We start from the raw sequence: 19,977 nt of genomic DNA, 5'->3' as shown, positions 1-19,977 counted from the left end.
GACCTGCCTGGGCAAATTGGTGAGACATCATCTCTACAATAAATCAAAAAATTAGCTGGGTGTGGTAGCGTGCATCTGTATTTCCAGCTACTTGGAAGGCTAAGGCGGAAGAATCGCCGGAGCCCAGCTGGTCGAAGCTACAGTGACCAGGAGTGGCCACTGCACTCCAGTCTGGGCGACAGAGTAAGACTCCAGCTCAAAAAAAAAAAAAAAAAAAAGACATTCATCTACAGCACTTAAAAGGCGGAATATGCTAAAATTTATATCTAGGATGTGATTTTTGTGAGGAGCTAAGATACAGGAAGAGAGACTACTTTGCTCTAACAAGTATCCTCTGGTAATATAAGGGAGTTGATGAGATCCCACCTAGCATAGGCTAGATGACAGTGCTTAAATGAGTGAAAAAATATATAAGCAATCAGTGTTCCATATGATATAAGTGTTATGGTATGTGTGTTTGTATGCCCCCAAATGTATATTCTTGAATTCTAACCCCCACAACAAAGGCATTAGGAGATAGAGTCTTTGGGAGGTGATTAGTTCACAAGATTACTGCTTTTATAAAGGAGACCACAGAGAACTAGCTCACCTTTTCACAATATGAGAACACAGCGAGAAGGTGTCATTTATGAAACAGGGATCACATCAGACCAAAAAAAAAAAAAAAAATCTGGCACCTTGACATTGGACTTCCCAGATTTCCAAAATGCAAGAAATAAATTTCTGTCGTCTTAAGTCCTACAATTTATGGTATTTTTGTTTCAGCAGCCTGAATTGACTAAGACTACAATAAAAACAATAATAGGATAGTACATTAGGTGTTGCTTGACTTAACCAGAGAAAAATAGCAACAACTTAAAACAAAAGATTTAATTCAACCATAATAATGGGGAAAAAATGCATTTCTTCCAGTTTCCAATTCTAAGCCAGTACTCTGATCAGAGACCTAAAATAACACAAAAAGAGCAGTTCCTTTCAGGAAAAGATCTTAAATGTCACTGCATGTAAATATAATAAATATCACCCTAATCTTTTGCCAAAAGAACCTGAAGCCATTTAGCAGAATAAAAAGGAGCAAAAAATAAATAAAAAATAAAACACTGACACCATTCACCATTGTGTCGAATCAATGTGCAGAGGAAACACTTAATAGTTAGGATGATTTGTCCAGCAGATAATTAGGGTGACTTCTTCAGTTAGTCATTCTATGCACGTACAATGAGCTTTTCCATAAAGTAATCATGATGACTGAATGGAGCCTAGTATTGATTCAAACATATGGACTCTATTTAAGGCCAATCTAAATACTGCTGCCACTGGAGGAACAAACTATCAACAGCAAAAAACAACATGAAGCCCTTGAAATTGCACCATTTTTCAAGAAGATAAGCAAGATTGTTAGGGACACATTGGTTATATTGGATCTCTTCTATCCAGAAGGAGCCAAAATTTTATCCTTACTGAAACTGATTATTTACTCTGAAAATGGGCATGCCTTAGTTACTTGAAATACCTCTTCCATTACTACCATCTGAGGATTTGCAGAATGCTTGGTTTACTTTCTTGGGACCCTGAATAAAATCTGTAAATCAAGGGAGCTTTTTTAATCATGGAAGTATGACAATGAGTGCTTAACCAAGAGTCTCTGTGATCCTTTATGATATGGTCCCAATTGGAAACAACCAACCTAGTAGAAAGGTAGGATGGAATGGGTTATTAAATGATCAAGTAAAATGTCATCTTGGGTTTTTATTGGTGCCCTGCTGGAAGCAGTTTATGCAATAAACAAGCAACTGAGTACTACACAGTATCTGTAATTCCTAAAATACATGGGTTTTGACACCAAGGCCTAGAAGTAAGATCAGCACTTCTTCTATCAAACACAACTGAGAAATTTTTATTTCACGTGTCCAAAATTAGATTGGAAGTATTATATCAAGTGTATGTGTGTGTGGAGTGGGGGATGAGAAAGTACTTCTCTACAGGTAAACTGTAAGGGTTCCACCAAGCCAAAAGCTGTAATTCCCTCTGACAATTTTGGGGTTCTCATGCTGGTTGACCAGTAAGCAATGAATGAAGTTACTGTATTGGTGGAGTTAGTTGACACTAATTATTATGAGGGTCCAAGCATGATACTACAGGATGAAAAGAGAAATGTATCTGGACTTTAGAGCATTCACAGATTCATGTCTTGGTGTTTCCATGCCTAGTTCTAACTGCAAATTGGCAATCTCTCCACTTATGGTCTAAGTAAGACAAAAGCACCTAATGGTTCCAATCTCTTGTACTGTTCACCTCACTGGTTAGGATGAGAAAATTCTAATATAGGTAGGAGGAAATGGATACCGTAAAAAGAAATTACAGTCTCAGATGAGTTATAATTAGTGGGTCTATAAATTATTTTGCTGATTATTTTGTATTGAGTTTTTTGTAGAGATTGTGATCATCTATGACCTTGCAGACTTAGTCCTGACTTAGTTTATGAAAAGGTCAAGTAAATGCAAAGTGCAAGGGGTGGACTATGTTGAACAGCCAGCATACTCTTCTCCTGATGGTTCAATTTTTATATTTGATCATTGCCACAGGTGAGCATAAATATGGCTTGAGAACAAGACATATTTATATATTCTCAATTTTACTATATGTATCTTTCTTTCTGCTCTGAGGTCACATAGAGTACCTGAAAGAGTTTACTGACCATTTAAGGACATGTACAAATCTGCATGTGTGAGAGTGTTGACACCCCTAGAGTAAACCTTGGGCAGTGGGAAACAGGCATGGTAGGCAGTTTTCTTAGATTGTATGTGTACAACAGATAGTTTTTCGAATTCCTCAGAGGGGTCTCCAGTGGGATTGAGGCCTATTTGCCCATGATGGCAATCAGCTCAATTTTCAACAACTAAATTGACTTTCCTTATTTTATTTTTCCAAATTCCCTCAGTTTTAAGTTGAACTATCTGCATACAAGTCTTTGTCTCCAGTTCCGTTTTTCAGGAGAACGTAAGCTAAAAATATGACAATGTTTTATTTCATAATCTGGATGGTTGTGACATAGAAGAGTAATGAATGCACTATTATGCAATAGAAAGTTTCCTTTAAAAATTCTTACTCTGATATAGTAAATTTCAAGATCATGCTATCGCATGAAAATTTCCTATCCTAATATAAATGATATCCACTTACTCATTATACCTTTTATTAGTGCTCTTGGAAGCAGCCGCTTTCTTATCCCTCTTATATTCTACAAGTCTCTGTGACTCTATGAGATGTTTCTTTTCTCTTTCTCTCTTGCTCACTCTTAAAATTGTCATTTTAAAACAATTTCAGAAGCAAAAATATTGAGAATATGATCCTAGAATTCTGTATACTCTAAGCTTCAAAAAATGTTAGCCAATGTAACTGCAGTAAAAATATTAAAATCAGGAAATCAATATATCAATGCAGTACTGTTATCTAGCCTACACACCTTATTCACATTTGCCACTTGCTCCACTAATACCATTTTTCTAATCTAGGATCAGCAGAGGGTCACAAATTGCATTTGCTTTCATGGCTCCTTTGTCTCCTCTAATCTGGGGCATCTCCTCAATATTTCTGCTTTCTGTGACCTTGGCACTTTTGCTTCCCTTTAACATCATCTTTCTTTAAAAAAAAAAATCAGACTGGACATTTGTAGTTAAATATGACCTTGTAATTAATCTAAAATCAGTGGTATAAAAGAAGATATAATGTAGGTCTCTTCTCCTGACTCTTGAAAACTTCCCACTCATGCTTTCTGGATCATTCCCTTTCCAGCTGCCTGCAAAGAAGATAGTCACTCTGGAGTTTGAAAGTAGAAGCCTGTGGAAGAGACAGAAATTCTGTCATCATACGACCCTGACGGGAAGAATGGCTACCAAAACAAAAATAAACAAAGAAAAAACAAACTTTTAACTGCAGGTGCCATTAGTGACCAAGTAATAATTATATTATGTTTGAATAATTATGCATTTTGATTTGACTTCTGTAACTAAGTGTTTGGGGACCTAGACTATCAAAACTAATTCACAGGAAAAATAAATACATTTGAGAAGTTAAAGTGCTTAAGATATGCAATTGGCTTCTAGATTGGGCGAAGGGAAAGTTGATGAGGAAACATGGTATAAAGATGAGAATACAAGAGATGACAGATGACTAGAGAGACTCATGAGCTTTCTAATGAAATATGCTATGCAGTGTCAGTTCATCAGTTTAGACCTCACACCCTAGTCAAATACATTTTCTTTTTTTTTAAGCATGATTTATTGAGAGGACAGAAAAGCTCCCATGGTGGGAGGAGACCTGAAGGAACTACCCCAAATCCATTTTCAAACACTGCAAACAATGGGTTTTCCTAAGGTTGTCTCACAGACACTGCAAATTCCATGGGTCTAAATTTTACTTCATGGCCTTCCTACAAATTTCTCCTGTGATTTGTACCCTAGGAAAATGGCACAACCATCCACACTGTTATTCAAATCAGAAATCTCTGAACTACAAAAAAAAATAGCCTTCTAGCTTTATGCAACATTCAGTCTTATCATGCTCATCCGCTTCTTCAAATGTAGCCAAATATCCATCCTCCAAGCAAATTTGGGCAGATGACTTCATCTCCCTCTCTCTTCTTACAACTCCCACTCCACTGTCATGAGCCATGAATGCCTGTCTTTTCTTTGAGGATAAAGGCACATTTCTTACCGTGGCTCCCTGACATTGTATAATCTGATTCCTTGCCCCTCAAGATATTATTTCTCTCATTCCAGGTTATTTGGATATGCTGGGGGTTTCCATTTCTTTGTTTTTACCTTTAGAGCACATTCTTCCACTTCTGATTCACTCACTCTCTTTTCACACCTTAGGTCAAATATCACTCTCTCTAGGAGTCCTTCACTGAACTCAGATGGACACATAGCCCTGTAGACCCCTGCACTGCATCTGTAGAGTTCATTATAATTATGAATACATGTTCGATATTTGTAAAATAGAATTAAAAGTAGATCCTTGGAGAACAAAAAAATGTCTGTTTTGTTCAGCAATTGTCTTGTTCACTATTTATTAAATAAATACAAGACTTATATGTTTTCCAAAAGGAAATCTGCTTCCTTTATATCTTGATTTTCCCCAGTCTGGTGAACTGGGTTGGAAACATGTAAAAAAAAAACACCTCAATGACTCCAAACATTGTACAAAAAAATATGAGTTTTTAAAATCTATAAGAAAGTTCTTGAAGGAACACAATAATTATGCAAGGCACGTTAGACAGGTGAGGGTTTAATTAATTCAGGGAGGATTTAAGTGTTGAGATACGTTTTACAGAAAGAGAGAAACTTGATTTGATAGAGAAAACTGGGATAAGAAAAAACCCAAATGGAAAAATGTGTGGATTTATGCACTCAGCAAATCTAGTTACAGTCATACAAAGATAAATATCCATAAGCTCTTCTATCAGAAGCTAAAAATACACAGGAGGGAATGAACAACAAATCACACTAATGAAATGTGAGCAGTTACTTGCACACAGCTATGCAGTGTATTACTGAACATCTAAATAGAAAGGCCAATACTATGAGTCTTATTTTTTCCATATATTGAGATGTCCAGGTGGGGTGACTCCGGGGCTGTTTAGAGACTCAGTATCAGACCCAACATCATTTTGGGGACTACTTCCACGTGACTTTTGCAGGCCTCTGGGCCTGCCTGTGGGGAGATTGCAACAATTCCAGGTATCCTATTCTGATATGGTGATGCCCAAAGTGGATGTCTCCTCTCACATCTCATCCATTTACTTGACAGAACAGGTGGGGTAAGAGGCAGAACTCCTGCAGGAACCCTCCATTCACATCATTTCAGGTCAGGATTGGTAGCAGAGCCACACTTCACCAGAAAGTCAGATTTTTAAGATAAGTAATGAGCATTTCCTACACTGAAGGCTGGCCTACATCTGCAAGTAAAAAAAAAAAAAGGGTCCCAATTATGTGTGTTGTGACTATTAATGGTGTGAGCAAATGCAAAAATCACACAGATATTGCTTAGTAACTCTAATGAACAAGGAAGATCGTCAAAGAGGAGACAGTATCTCAAATAATGTACACTAAGCACCAAATTTGATCCTAGAATTGGGAGATATGCAAAGTAAAGTGGTGGGAAAACAAACATAGTCTCTGTCCCTCAGGCCATTGAACTAACTGGAGTATCTTCATCAAGATTTGCACATGCATGTCTGCATTTTGCCATTCCGATACCTGTTGACATATCACACTATCAGAGGCCTTATTTCCCTGTTAGAATAGCACCTACAATGTGCTATTTAAATTATAAAGCTCTTCAAGTTAATGCCTAGAATATGGATGGTGAGATGGTGGGAACAAATTCACACTATAACTGGAAGAAAGACAAAATGAATTGTCGCAGGAAAACAGAGAGACCGTGACACTGAGGCTGTCTTAGGATGTAGCGGTTTATTAGCACCGGCATGACTCAACAGGCTAATGTTCCAAGACTGAGCAACCCAGAGAAAGAGAAGAGGGGTTTTATCTGTTAGTTTAAGTAAGGGAGGGGATCAGGTTGTATGGCTATACATTTTTTTTTTTTTAATTTGCTAGGTGACATTTAGCAAAATCAGATTTGTAAAGAATAAATTGTCTTCAGGGTATACATGACAAGCAGGGGTTGTAAACTGATAACTTCACAAAGAGAGGATATGGGGATAAGGTTGTGAATGGATTACTATCTTGCATTTTCAGGAAAGCAACCTTTGCCTATTTGGTTTTTCAAGCCCCATGTTGAGCTGGTCTGGAGCTTGCCAGCTGATTTTTAAAAGGAATGATTTTAACTGTTTTCAGCCCCTCTTTGCCACAGAATGCTAGATTGTGGTATAATTTTTTTTAAATGTCACCTTTATCCTGGGCTCCCAACACATAGTTTCTAAAACCCTTGGAATCTCTACAGTGATAAAAGTGTCTTTTGTAAGCTAAAAAGATGCTTGGTGGCTGAGGGCTCTCAGACAGTTTCAGGGTGAGGAGCTGGTCACCAGAAAGAACCAGGCATGATTAGAAGGTTGGAACTCTTCGTCCTACCCTCCTAACATTGCACTGGAACTCTGGTTCAGGGAGATGTCCTAAGGGCTGAGTTCAATCACCAAGGCTCCGTGATTTTACCAATCATGCCTATTCAATGAAACCTTCATAAAAATCCCTAAAAAAAAAATGGAGTGTGGAAAGCTTCCAGGTTGGTGAGCACATACTGTTGCTTAGAGGGTGGTGCACCCAGAGAGGGCACAGAAGCTCCACACACCCCTTCCTCTACACCTCCCATTCTCTGTATATCTGTCATTTGGCTACTCCTGAGGTGCCCTTTCTAATAAACCAGTAATCACAGGTAAAGTATCTGTGAGTCATTTTAACAAATTACCCAACTTGAAGTGGTATCCTAGGAGCCCCCCGGGGTTTGTAGTTGGCAGAGCATAAGTGGGGGTAGTCTGAACAATTTGTTTGCCACTAAACTCTGGGGACAGTCTTGTGTGACTGAGGCCTTAAACTTGTGCAGTCTGATGCTAACTTCAGTAGTCAGTGTCAAAATTGAGTTGAACTGTGGGACACCCTGTTGGTGTGGAGCCCCATTGATAGGAATATCAGTTAGATAGATAGATAGATAGATAGATAGATAGATAGATAGATAGATAGATAGATAAGATAGAAATGGATATAGGTACACACATATTATCCAGTTATAATTACTTATTTATGTATTTTCTAATCCTAGACCTTTGACTTTCCAGTTGTGTCTTTCCAATGATCATTTTCTTTCAAGATTATTTGATGATATTGTCTATTTCCAATGCCTAGAAATCAAGCAAAATTTGGATTTAATAAACTGTTTCTAACTTTTAAAACTATTCTGAAACCTGCCTCTTGACAAAACAAGACAGCCACAAAGTGTCTACATGTGCTTTGATGTCCTCTATACATTGATCTTTCCTATTTTATTTTCCATTATTTTGCAACTGTAAATAAATCATTTAAACACTTAATATCATTTTATTTTATATGTACTATTTGTTTGAATGCTCTATCAGCCTACAACTATCTTCTACCCTGAAGAAAATGTATTTTTCTGATGTTCTGAATAATAGAACCCAATTGTAAGGCTGCATCAACAAAATAAAAAAATAAAAAGAAACCATAAACTACTAAGAATTGTTACTGCAGAGGCAAAAGTAGTAGATAAAATGCTAGCAAATAAACAGACACTTTATTAGGATAAAGAGATACCACAATGGGTGGCATTGTTTTAAGGAAAAAAACGTTGTTTCCAATGACAAGGTTAGTTAAGGTAATACATTCAAAAATATCAAAAGAAAAAATATTATTTGCTTGATTGACCTGAAATGGCATTCAAAATAATTCAACACTTGTTCTTGATAAAATCTCATGGTAAAAAAAATATATTGTTTTAAATGTAATTAACAGAAAACATAGTATCTTAAAAGTCACAAGTATTAAACATAATAGTAAAGTCATTGAGATAGAAAAAATAAGAATTAAGCAGGAAAGCTGACCTCGAGGGTTTTAACTTAAGTAAGCAACTGCTTGCCATCTCTATTTCTGAAATATACTGTAAATAAGCAGCTACGTGACATTTTCCTTAATTGCAATCTCTGTTTCTGTAAACATGCTTTATTATACCTCATATGGAAATGTCCATAAAAATGTCTGCTTCAATGCTTATTGTAGAAGTAGAAGTAACTGTTCTTGGTCCTAAATTTAAAATTGTAAACCCACCAATGGCAAACCTATGTATGTTGTAACCAAAAAGCTCTACAAAAGCAACTTGAAGCTGAGGGTCGGAGCTGAGGTTTTGAGAGGCTACTCCACCTGAGACTTCCGGAATAAATACCTTTGATTCTCCTCTTGGGCTCCGGTGCCTGTTCTGAGTGCATTCATTCCTGTTCCTGGTGAGTTACTGCAGTTGCTGTAACATTTTTGGTGCGTTGACCAGGAAGCCCCTGCTGTGCCCTCAGATTAGGCTGGCCCTTTGAACCACCACCATTGCTGGACTCTGCTGTGACCTGGGAGCAGCCCAAGGATGAGGAAGCCATGCTTCCTGGCCAGTTGTCTAAGATCCAGACTCTGTGAGCCATGACCTGGACCAATAGACTACACTCCACTCAGTGGACCAAACAGAGAGAGTGGACCAATCGACCAGAATTCCAGGAATCAATAAGACACCCTGGGATGCCCAGTCAGTCAGGGCCACCGAATGGTGCTGATGGGAGTCTGATCAATCACCTCAAGCAGTTATTGTAACTGCTCAGGTAGAATTTCCGGGAAAGCTTCATCTGCAGTTGAAAGCAAGAGAGTGAAAGCGATGTGAATGTGTGTGTGGCTCCACGGCCTCAGGCTACAGAGTCTGATTGGGCCCTAACCTGCGATACTGTGATTACCTCATACAGATGAAGGTGGTCCCAGCTCCATCATAGGACTGGTCCAAGTTGGGAGTTTATACCAACCCACCAATTGTGAAGAAGCATCTTAAATTCCCTTCAGGGAAGCGGCCAGAGGGGCAATGCAATCACTGTCCTGAAGTTGTCTTCAGGAGGTCTGTGTCTTTTGTTCTGCAATACCGACACAGTGGTGGGCACACTATGGGAGGGTCCCCTTCAAAACCCACTCTTGTATGATCAAAAACTTTAGGAAAGGTTATATAAGAGACTATGGTATTAAAATGTCTCCAAGAAAACTGAAAACTGTACAACAGAGTGACCAGTGTTAACCAAAGACTGGCCTCCAGAGGGAACTCTGGATGTAACGAAGATAAAGGCTGTGTACCAGGTGGTCACCAGAGAGCTGGGCCACCCAGATCAGTTCCCATATATAGAGTCCTGGCTTCAGATTGCATTGGATAAGGTTTTGCACTGGCAGGCAGGGACAGAGCAGAATTCTCCTAGCCAAGGCTCCACTTCAACCAAAAGATCAAAACCGAGACCAAGTTAAAAATCTGTCAATCATCCAGGGAGACCCAAATGACGAGCCTCCATTGCTGCCAACCACCCCATATCATGCCACTAATACCAGAGGCCGCCTCTTCACCACCAGTAATATCAGAGGCCCCCCCTTCGCCACCAGTAATACCAGAGGTTTCCCCCCTTGCCAGACACACCACCACCATCTGTGTCTTCATCACCACCTGCAGAGCCAGATCAAATGGGGAAGCACCTTCGCTCAGCCCCCACCCAGTGGTCTGCGCTCCAAATGCCCCTGCACAAGATCAGGGGCCTCCGCAAATGGACACAAGAGGGCAATGTCCAAAGTGGACATCTATCTTCTGTTGCCAGTCGTTTGCTAGCAAGGATTTGCTAAATTGGAAACATCATATCCCCTCTTATTCAGAAAAACCCCAGACCATAATTGACTTAGTTGAGATCTTCTGTCAGACTTATCGTCCCACTTGGGGAGATGGCAACCAGCTCCTCCTAACCCTTCTCGATACTGAGGAATGGTGAAGAGTAGTGACAGAAGTCCAAAAGTGAATGGCAGGATGTGCCCCAGGAGGTTTATTCGATCCTGAGACCTGGGTAAGGGGTACCTTCCCAGAGGAGGATCCACAGTGAGACCCAAACACAGAGAGCTGAAGGGCCAAACTAGAAAATTATCGATGAGCCCTCCTGGAAGGATTAAAAGCAGGAGCTAAGAAGCCCATCAATAGGTCCAGGACTACCAAGGTCTTTTGTCCTCCAAAAGTCAGATGAAAGTCCCTCAGATTTTTTTGAGAGATTTTGTGAGGCATTCCAATTATAGATCCCCTTTGACCCTGAGACTCCGAGAATCAGCGCATAGTGAATGCTGCCTTCATCAGCCAAGCACAGGGTGACATCCAAAGAAACTTGAACAGCACTCAACTACTGGAGATAGCCAACAAAGACTTCATAAACCGAGACCAAACTGCCAAGAGGGAGGCCAACAAGAAGTCCAACCCAAGAATGAGGCAAAAGGCGGCTCTCCTTGCTGCAGTCCTAGACCGGCCAGCTGAATTTGAGTCAAAGCAAATGAAAGCAAAGCCCAGGACCCATGTCTCCTTACATCGAGGCCAGTGTGCATACTGCAAGAAAAGTGGACACTGGAAGAAGGACTGTCCTGATAGACCTCAGAGGGAAGAAAAGAAAAATCAAGGGATGGAGATAAACATGGCCCCATACAATACGGAACCCTCTGCTGCTTGCTTTATCGGGTTAGCCGGCATTGACTCAGACTGAGACAGAAAGAGCTCAATCAACTTAGGCCTCCATGAGCCCATGATCAAAATGAAGGTTGGGGGCCAATCAACGGACCTTATGGTGGACACTGGAGCAGAGCATTTGATTGTATCCCAAACCCCTGGGGCCCATGTCTAAAAGAAAAACAAAAATCATGGGGACCACCAGAGCCCAAATCAAATTCTTTCAGTGAAACCTTCTATTACACTGGGGGAACACCAGGTAAAATCGGATTTCCTGTATGTCCCAGAATGCTCAGTATTCTTGATGGGAAAGGACTTGCTGTCCAAGCTGGGGGCCCAGGTCTTGGCTGATGGCACTGCCCACCTTGAACTGCTAAGGCATGGCTGGAACCCCCAAAGGACACCTTCTTAATTTTGTCAGTTACAATTCCCTGAAAGAGAGAATGAAGACTTCATTCCCAGTCTGCCACAAACATCAACCTGGCCCTGGAAACATGGAGCTCCTGCTTCTCCAGAGTATGAGCTGAGAAGAACCCACCCGGGCTAGTTTTCAACCTTCCACTGGTAATAGTCAACCTGCTGCCCAGTGTTCACTCAGTTAGGCTCCGACAATATCCCTTATCTCAGGAAGCCAAAATAGGCATCCAAGTTCACCCTCAAAGACTACTAAAATTCAGGCTGCTCCAAAAGTGCCAATCTTCATAGAATACTCCCCTGTTGCCTGTGAAAAAAACAGGCACAATGACTACCAACCAGTCCAGGGCCCGCAGGCCATCAACCAAGCCACAACTACCATTGATCTGGTGGTCCCTAACCCATACACCCTCCTAGACCTCATATCTACAGAGGCTCAATGGTACACCTGTCTAGATCTGAAGGATAAGGATGCTTTCTTCGGCATTCACCTGGTACCTGTAAGCCAGCCCATGTTTGCCTTTGAGTGGGAAGACCCCACCCCTGGCTGAAAGGAGCAAATAACTTGGACCCAGTTGCCCCAGGGGTTCAAGAACTTCCCCACCATATTTGGAGAGGATCTGGTGAACTTTCCAAGTGCAGAAGTCAAGGGTACACTCCTGCAATCTGTGGATGATCTCCTGGAAAGTGCAACCTTGAAGGATTGCACTAAGGGACCAGAGACATTACTAGACATTCCTAGACTCCAGAAAGCTGGATACAGGGTGTCCCTTACAAAGGCCCAGATTTGCCAGAAAACAGTCAAGTACTTGGGGTTTCTAATCTCAAAAGGGCATCGGGCCTTGGGGCCTGAATGGAAGAAGGCAATCGGGGCCCTTCCAACCCTGAAGAACCGAAGGCAAATTCGAGAGTTTCTGGGGGCCCTGGATTCTGTCACATCTGGATCCCTAACTACTCATTAATAGTCAAACCCGTCTATGAAGCCACAAAGGGAGGAGAAAAGGAGCCATTCCAATGGAGGCAACAGCAACAAGAACCCTTTCTTACCCTTAAGAAGGCTTTAGTAGAAGCCCCTGCCTTGGGGGTCCCTGGTGTAACTTGAGAATTTAATCTCTTTGTTCACGAGAAAAAGGGAATGGCCCTGGGAGTTCTAACACAGAACATAGGATCCTGGCAACGCCCTGTGGCTTATCTGTCCAAATAGATAGACACAATGGTAGTTGGATGGCCACCCTCCCTGCAAGTCCTGACTGCCACTGCTCTCTTGGCCAAAGAAACAGACAAACTCACCATGGGACAAATCCTGAACGTCAAAGTCGCTCATGCAGTCACGACCCTAATGGACCACAAAGAGCAGCACTGGCTCACCAATCCTTGCATGAGCCGCTACCAAGGTCGTATGTATAGAAACCCCGCATGCACCTAGAGACTGTCAGAACCTTAAATCCAACCACTTTCTTATCTGCTGAACCAGGACCACCAGTCCATGACTGTATTGAAGCAACAGATGAGATCTACTCAAACCATCCAAATCTCACAAAGCAGCCTTTGCCCTCTCCGGACTGTGTCCTCTATACTGATGGAAGCAGCTTCCTCTCAAATGGGAAGTGTCTGGCAGGATATGCCATCATAATGGAAAAAGAAGTAAAAGAATTAAGGGCCCTCCCAATGGAATGGCCATCTCAATGGGAAGAGCTAATGGTTTTAATTAGGTCCCTAGAATTAAGCAAAGGACAGATGGCAAATATCTATACAGACTCAAGATATGCCTTTGTCACCCTCCGTATACATGAGGCCCTCTATAAAGAAAGAAGACTCCCTACCTCAGAAGAAAAAGCTATAAAAAATCAAGCTGAAATTCTACGCTTCCTGGAAGCAGTCAGGGGTCCCACAGCTTGCAGTCATCCACTGCCAAAGACATCAAAAGGGAAAGAGTTCCATAATCCAAGGAAACCAAAGGGCAGATATGGAGGCCAGACAGGCAGCCATGACAGCAACCCCTCAGGCCCCTCCTGGCAAAATTTTAATGATCTCAGCCCTGCCCAAATGCCCAAGTTATGTCCAGGAAGAAAAAAACTGGATAAAAAGGGAAAAGGGCACCAAGGGCTCAGATGGATGGTGGCTTCTCCCCAACGAGTGGCCCTTTGTCCTGTCCCAAAACACCTGACCTATCCCTGATTTACCAACTTCATGAAGACACCCATATGGGAAAAACAGCACTAGAAACCTTAGTAGACTGTTACTATTATATGGCAAGACTCCCCATGCTTTGCAAAATGTAACCTGGAGATGTCAGACATGAGCTCCCAACAATGCCAAACAAGGGCCTTCCCAGCCACCGGGAATACAAAGAAATGGATAAAGCCCATCTGAAGACCTAGAAATAGACTTTACTGAACTATCTCCCAGCAAAGGATATAAATACCTATTAGTCATTGTATGCACATACTGAGGTTGCGTTGAAGGATGCCCCACCAGAAATGAGAAAGCCAGAGAAGTAACCAGAATCCTACTAGCTGAAATCTTACCTAGGTATGGCATGTCCACCTCAATCAGATCAGATAATGGGCCTGCCCTTCATGGCTGAAATCACACAAGGACTAGCAAGGGCCCTACAAATCAAATGGAACTGGCACACAGCTTACAGATCTCAGAGTTCAGGGAAAGTTAAGCACATGAACTGAATCCTAAAGCAAGTTTTAAGTAAGTTTGTCAGGAAACCCAACTGCCTATGGCTCTCCTCCGAGTAAGATGCTCTCCCTGAGCAGAAATCAAGCTCTCCCTCTATGAAATCCTGTTCTGCAGACCTCCTTCCCCCATAAGGGTCCCCAGAGACAGGAAAGAAATAGGAAATGTGGATATCCATTTCCAGCTACAGCTCTTAGCTACCACCATATCCCAGTTACACCCCTGGGTGCTGGAAAGACTTCCCCTGCCCGAACGGACCCAGTGCATCCCTACAAGCCAGGAGATTTTGTCTGGGTAAAAGACTGGCACAAAGCACCCCTAAAATCCACATGGAAGGATCCCTACTCTGTGCTCCTAACAACTCCCACAGCTTTAAAAGTTACAGGTATAGACACCTGGATCCATCAATCCTGACTAAAAGCTGCCACACCACTGGAGCGCTCAGCTAACTGGACGGCAACCAGAAGCCCTAAGAATCCCCTCAGAATCACTCTCCAAGTTCACCGTCCCGTCTCCAGAGAACTTATAGAGCATCAGCCCTGCTGTAGTCCCTCCAGAAGCTGACTAATCTACGCACGGCAGAAGCCTGAAGAGCCATTTATCAAAACCATAAATAAACGGTTACACTGGCTGTTAATTCACTAAATGTATTGCTATCACCCTTTAATCCTCACCCTTTTCATTCTGATCATCTTGGCCCTGGGCGTGGGCCTAGTGGCTGTAACCCCCACTGATTGGAAATGTGGCAAGAAGTCTTTATTGCTATTTCTGTATTTCTCATGCATAGGATGTATCACTGCTTTATTATGTTTACAATAGGAATACATATGTTAATCAGTCCCGGAAACTGCAGTATGCAAAATTTTGATCCTAAGACATGATCCAGACTCACAAGTGAAGGTAACTGGATCTTCAGTACCTCCCTGTTATAGACATGTCACTCACTGGACCAGATTTGCCCCCTTTTGGGCCACACTAGACCAATGTGTACCTCATGGCAAAAGAGAGGTAAAGTCATTTTCTGGACTCATTTTGTGTGTCATCTGCCCTTGTAACCTACCTTACTGCCCCAGAATGCTATATTAGTTATCCTCCTCTTCAAACACAAGAACACATTCCTTCCCCAAAGCCTATCCCAGCACAGGCCAAAACCCTGCCTCCCATTTCAACCAGTAAATATCAGGACCCCATAATGAAATCAAGGATTCAATCATGGTCTTGTAACACCATCTACTCCCGTATGCCAAGTAGATGTTTTAAAAACTACACCCTCAGCTGGGCTCGGTGGCTCAGCCTGTAATCCCGTGCCTTGGGAGGCTGATGTGAGTGAATTGCCTGAGCCCGCGGGTTCGAGACCCGCCTGGGCAACTTGGTGAGACCTCATCGCTACAATAAATCAAAAATCAGCCGGGCGTGGTAGCGTGCACCTGTAGTTCCAGCTACTTGGAAGGCTGAGGCGGAAGGATCGCCGGAGCCCAGCGGGTCGAGGCTGCGGTGGCCAGGAGCGGCCACTGCACTCCAGTCTGGGCGACAGAGTGAGACTTCAACTCAAAAAAATAAAAAATAAAGATAAATAAATAAATAAAAACTACACCCTCTATACTAAACATGGAAAGGCATACTGGACAGGAAAAATATATAAAAATTCCTTACTGGGATCTGACAGACCCAACCTGCCCTGACATTCCCCAATGCTGTTGGGTCACTTCTGATAGTTCACCAATATAAGCCAGATAAACCTCTTACCTTAGACCCTCATCTAAATCAAATGTTAAACGCAACTCACCGCCTCCTTAATGATACTAACCCCAACCTGGCCAAAGACTGCTGGCTCTGTTTGTCCACAGCTACCCCCTGTTCTGCTGCAACTCCAATAGCACAGGAAATTATCAATGCTACCCTGATGACCAGCAGTCTGGAGCCTCATGAAATGGGTACTATACTAACCCAGGTTGAATTGTGCCAAGAGGCATCCAAATGCCTGACAAGCAAAATGGGAACAAAGTCAGTTGGCAACCTAACCACCAGCCAATGTCACCAGGTTATCGATATCCAGGAACTTGGCCCTCATTTGACAGGCAAACCCTGGTGCCAGCCTCTTACATATAATACCCCTGTTAAACAGAATTGGAGTAAGAGCTGGAATAGGCACTGGAATAGACGGCATCACAGCCTCAACCACACACTATCATCAACTGTCTAAGGACTTAATGGATGACATAGAATGAGTAGCTACATCATTAGGGGCCCTTCAAGATCAATTAGCTTCCTTAGCTGGAGTAGTTTTACAAAATAAAAGGGCACTAATCCTGCTAACTGCTGAAAAGGGAGGGTTTTGTCTCTTTCTGAAGGAAAAATGCTGTTTTCATGTAAATAAGCCAGGGGTGGTTAGGGACATGACCCAACATTAAGTGAATCACAAAAAGAAGATAAGAATTGGCTAATTCTTGGCTAAATTGGAACAGTATTTGGAGCTGGGCATCCTGGCTTCTCCCATTAGCTGGACCCCTCCTCAGGGTCCTATTGGCACCCCTGTTTGGGCCCTGCATTCTCATCCTAATAGTTCAATTTGTTTCCTCCCACCTAGAATTCATAAAATTCCAAATGTTTCTCCACAGCAATGAACAACTTCCCCTGCAAGATATGGAAAGCAGGTGATGCCCCTTAGAAAAATTTTAAAGGGCATCAAAGGGGGGAATGAGATAGGAAAAAAAAAAGAATTAAAGAATTAAGCAGGAAAGCTGAGCTCAAGGATCTTATCTTAAGTAAACAACGGTTTGCCATCTCTGCTTCTGTAAATACCTTTAAGTAAGCAACTGCTTGCCATCTCTGCTTCTGTAAATACGCTGTAAGTGGCTACATGCCAGTTTCCTTAACTGCAATCTCTATTTCTGTAAACACGCTTTATTACACCTTATATGGAAATGTCCATAAAAATGTCTGCTTCAATGCTTGTTGTAGAAGTAACTCTTCCTGGTCTTAAATTTAAAATTGTAAACCCACCAATGGTAAACCTATGTATGTTGTAACCAAAAAGCTCTATAAAAGCAGCTTGAAACTGAGGGTCGGGGCTCAGGTTTTGGGAGGCTACTCCATCTGAAACTTCTAGAATAAACACCTTCGATTCTCCTCTCAGTCTCTGGTGCCTGTTCTGAGTACATTCATTCTTGTCCCCGGTGAGTTGCTACAGTTGCTGTAGCATCATCACAGGAATTATGTTCAGATAATGTAATGGTGAGCTTGGAAGATAATCAATGGAATTAGCTGCATCCCCCTCCAGCAACAAGTACTTACAGAAGTGATCCTGGAGATAATATTTCAGAGCACTCTTTTATAGATAAGCCAGATTTTCTTCTTACATCATCTACATCATTATGATTCCCTTGAAGATACCAAGGAGAAAGAAATACCAGGAGAAGTAGGAGACAAGATGCAGAAGAGGTTGGTATTAGACAAGTTGAGAGCACATTGTTGTACCCCCTACCTCAGAGGACTGTGGAAAGGAATTGGTAGTTAGAGAGAATGGAAGGTTGAAATCTTGAGTTCTCATCTCCTCCCACCTCTTGAGACTGGCTGTGAGGAGAAAGAGGGAGAACCGTGAGGTGAGGAGAAAGATGAAGAGAGAGGAAAGATCAGAGCTCACTTTCCATTTTGATTTCTAGTATGAGATTACTTCACTTTCTTTTGTTTTAAATAATGTTAGTCCTTAACAGAACTGCAATTCTTTTAAAATGAACAGAAATCGAAGTAAAGAACATTAGAATGTGTCCTCCAGCTTCACATCTCAATAGAGCAGAAGTCACTTGTCACTTGGAGCAGAAGTCACTCACAATTTAAGGAAATAGAATAAAATTTTGTTCTAGTGGAATCCATGTCCTAGCAGTTTGAAGACAAAGGTGACATCTATTTTGTGCCAAGTCATCTTGGACCATAACCAAATTTTCTTCTCCACTTATTTGGCATCATTTTATTTTATTTCATTTTATTTTTTTGAGTTGGAATCTCACTTTGTTGCCCAGGCTGGAGTACAGTGGCATGCTCATGGCCACCCCAATATCAACCTGCTGGACTCAGGCAATCCTTCCACCCCAGCCTTCCAAGTAACCAGAACTACAGGTGTGCGCTACCATGCCTGGCTATTTTTTGACTTATTGTAGAGATGAGGTCTCACCAATTTGCCCGTACTGGTCTCAAACCTACAGGATCAAGCTATCCGCTCACCTCGGCCTCCCATAGTGCTGGGATTACAGGCTGAGCCACCGAGTCCGGCCGGCATCATTTTAAATGTGCCTTTATTGGAATATAATGATGGCTTCACATCTTACTCCTAGTTTCCCAGCTCATGCCAAATACTTTGGCAGAGGAAAGCAAAAGAACTAGAGTCTAAGTCATCTGAAAGCATGATATCGAGGGTTTCTCAAAAATGTCTTTTCCATCCTTCTGTCCCATGAAGAATGTCCAATGGAAAGGGTGTCTATGTGCACTGTCACTCTCTGTGGAACCTTCCTTTACACCTATGTGGTAGAGAACGGATTCAAAAGTTTTCACAGGCTCAAAAAAGGGTATGGAGGGAATGATTAAGGAACACAATAGAAGAAGATCCCACAGAAGGAGAGTGTTAACCATTAGCCAAGAGTTCAGACTTCCCAACCTACTGTAAATTCCGCCAGATCTCAGGATTCCATGGTGCTTATGAAAAATAGTGGAACCAATCACTGACGGAATTTGACTGCTTTTCTGGAGCAGACCACTATACACTAGTGTCCAATGCTAGTTGAATACCCAGAGTCAATGTTAAATTCAACAGTGCAGTGAATAGCAACCAGTATACATGCAAGACCAACATGAGGCCAGGCACCGTCTCACTCCATCACCAATGTCATAAGTCTCTGAAACACCCATGCTATCTTGAAGAACACAAAGAGAAGAAAAAAAGCAAACCTAAATATGTGCTCCAAATCAATGAATTATCCAAAAGAAAGTTGGCAGAGACTGAGACAATATTGAGCGGGATGTCTAGGAGGAGATATTAACTAAGTTATATACATAATAGGGGTTTTGGGAAATTTTTAATAAATTAAAGATGGTGCATAGTAAAAATGTCAACACATCCAATTATTTTTGTCTGTATACCAGCAGAAGAAAAATGAAGACATCTATCAAGTTTGTGAATATGTCCTACTATTAAAAACATATTAATTCTCCACAAGTTTGCCTATAGATTTAAATCAATGTAATAAGGAGAAAAAAATAAGCAAGAGAAACTCAATAATTTCTAACATCAAGAAACAGAACTTCAATAGTTTCTACTGTTCATCTAAATATATAACATTTTTAAATTGTAAAAAAAGTGAATAATTAGATAAATACACATTTTTAAAAATGTTTAGAATTCAATAAGTAGCCGGGCTCGGTGGCTCAGCCTGTAATCCCGCGCCTTTGGGAGGCTGAGGTGAGTGGATTGCCTGAGCCCGTGGGTTCGAGACGCGCCTGGGCCGGCGAGACCTCATCTCTACCATAAATCAAAAAAATGAGCCGGGCGTGGTAGCGCGCGCCTGTAGTTCCAGCTACTCAGAAGGCTGGGGTGGAAGGATCGCCGGAGCCCAGCAGTTCGAGGCTGCAGTGGCCGGGAGCGGCCACTGG

This window comes from Carlito syrichta, unplaced genomic scaffold (assembly GCF_000164805.1).
Source record: "Carlito syrichta isolate Samal-C Ts95f unplaced genomic scaffold, Tarsius_syrichta-2.0.1 Scaffold303580, whole genome shotgun sequence".
Taxonomy (NCBI): domain Eukaryota; kingdom Metazoa; phylum Chordata; class Mammalia; order Primates; family Tarsiidae; genus Carlito; species Carlito syrichta.
Note: the sequence above shows the minus strand (reverse complement) of the source record.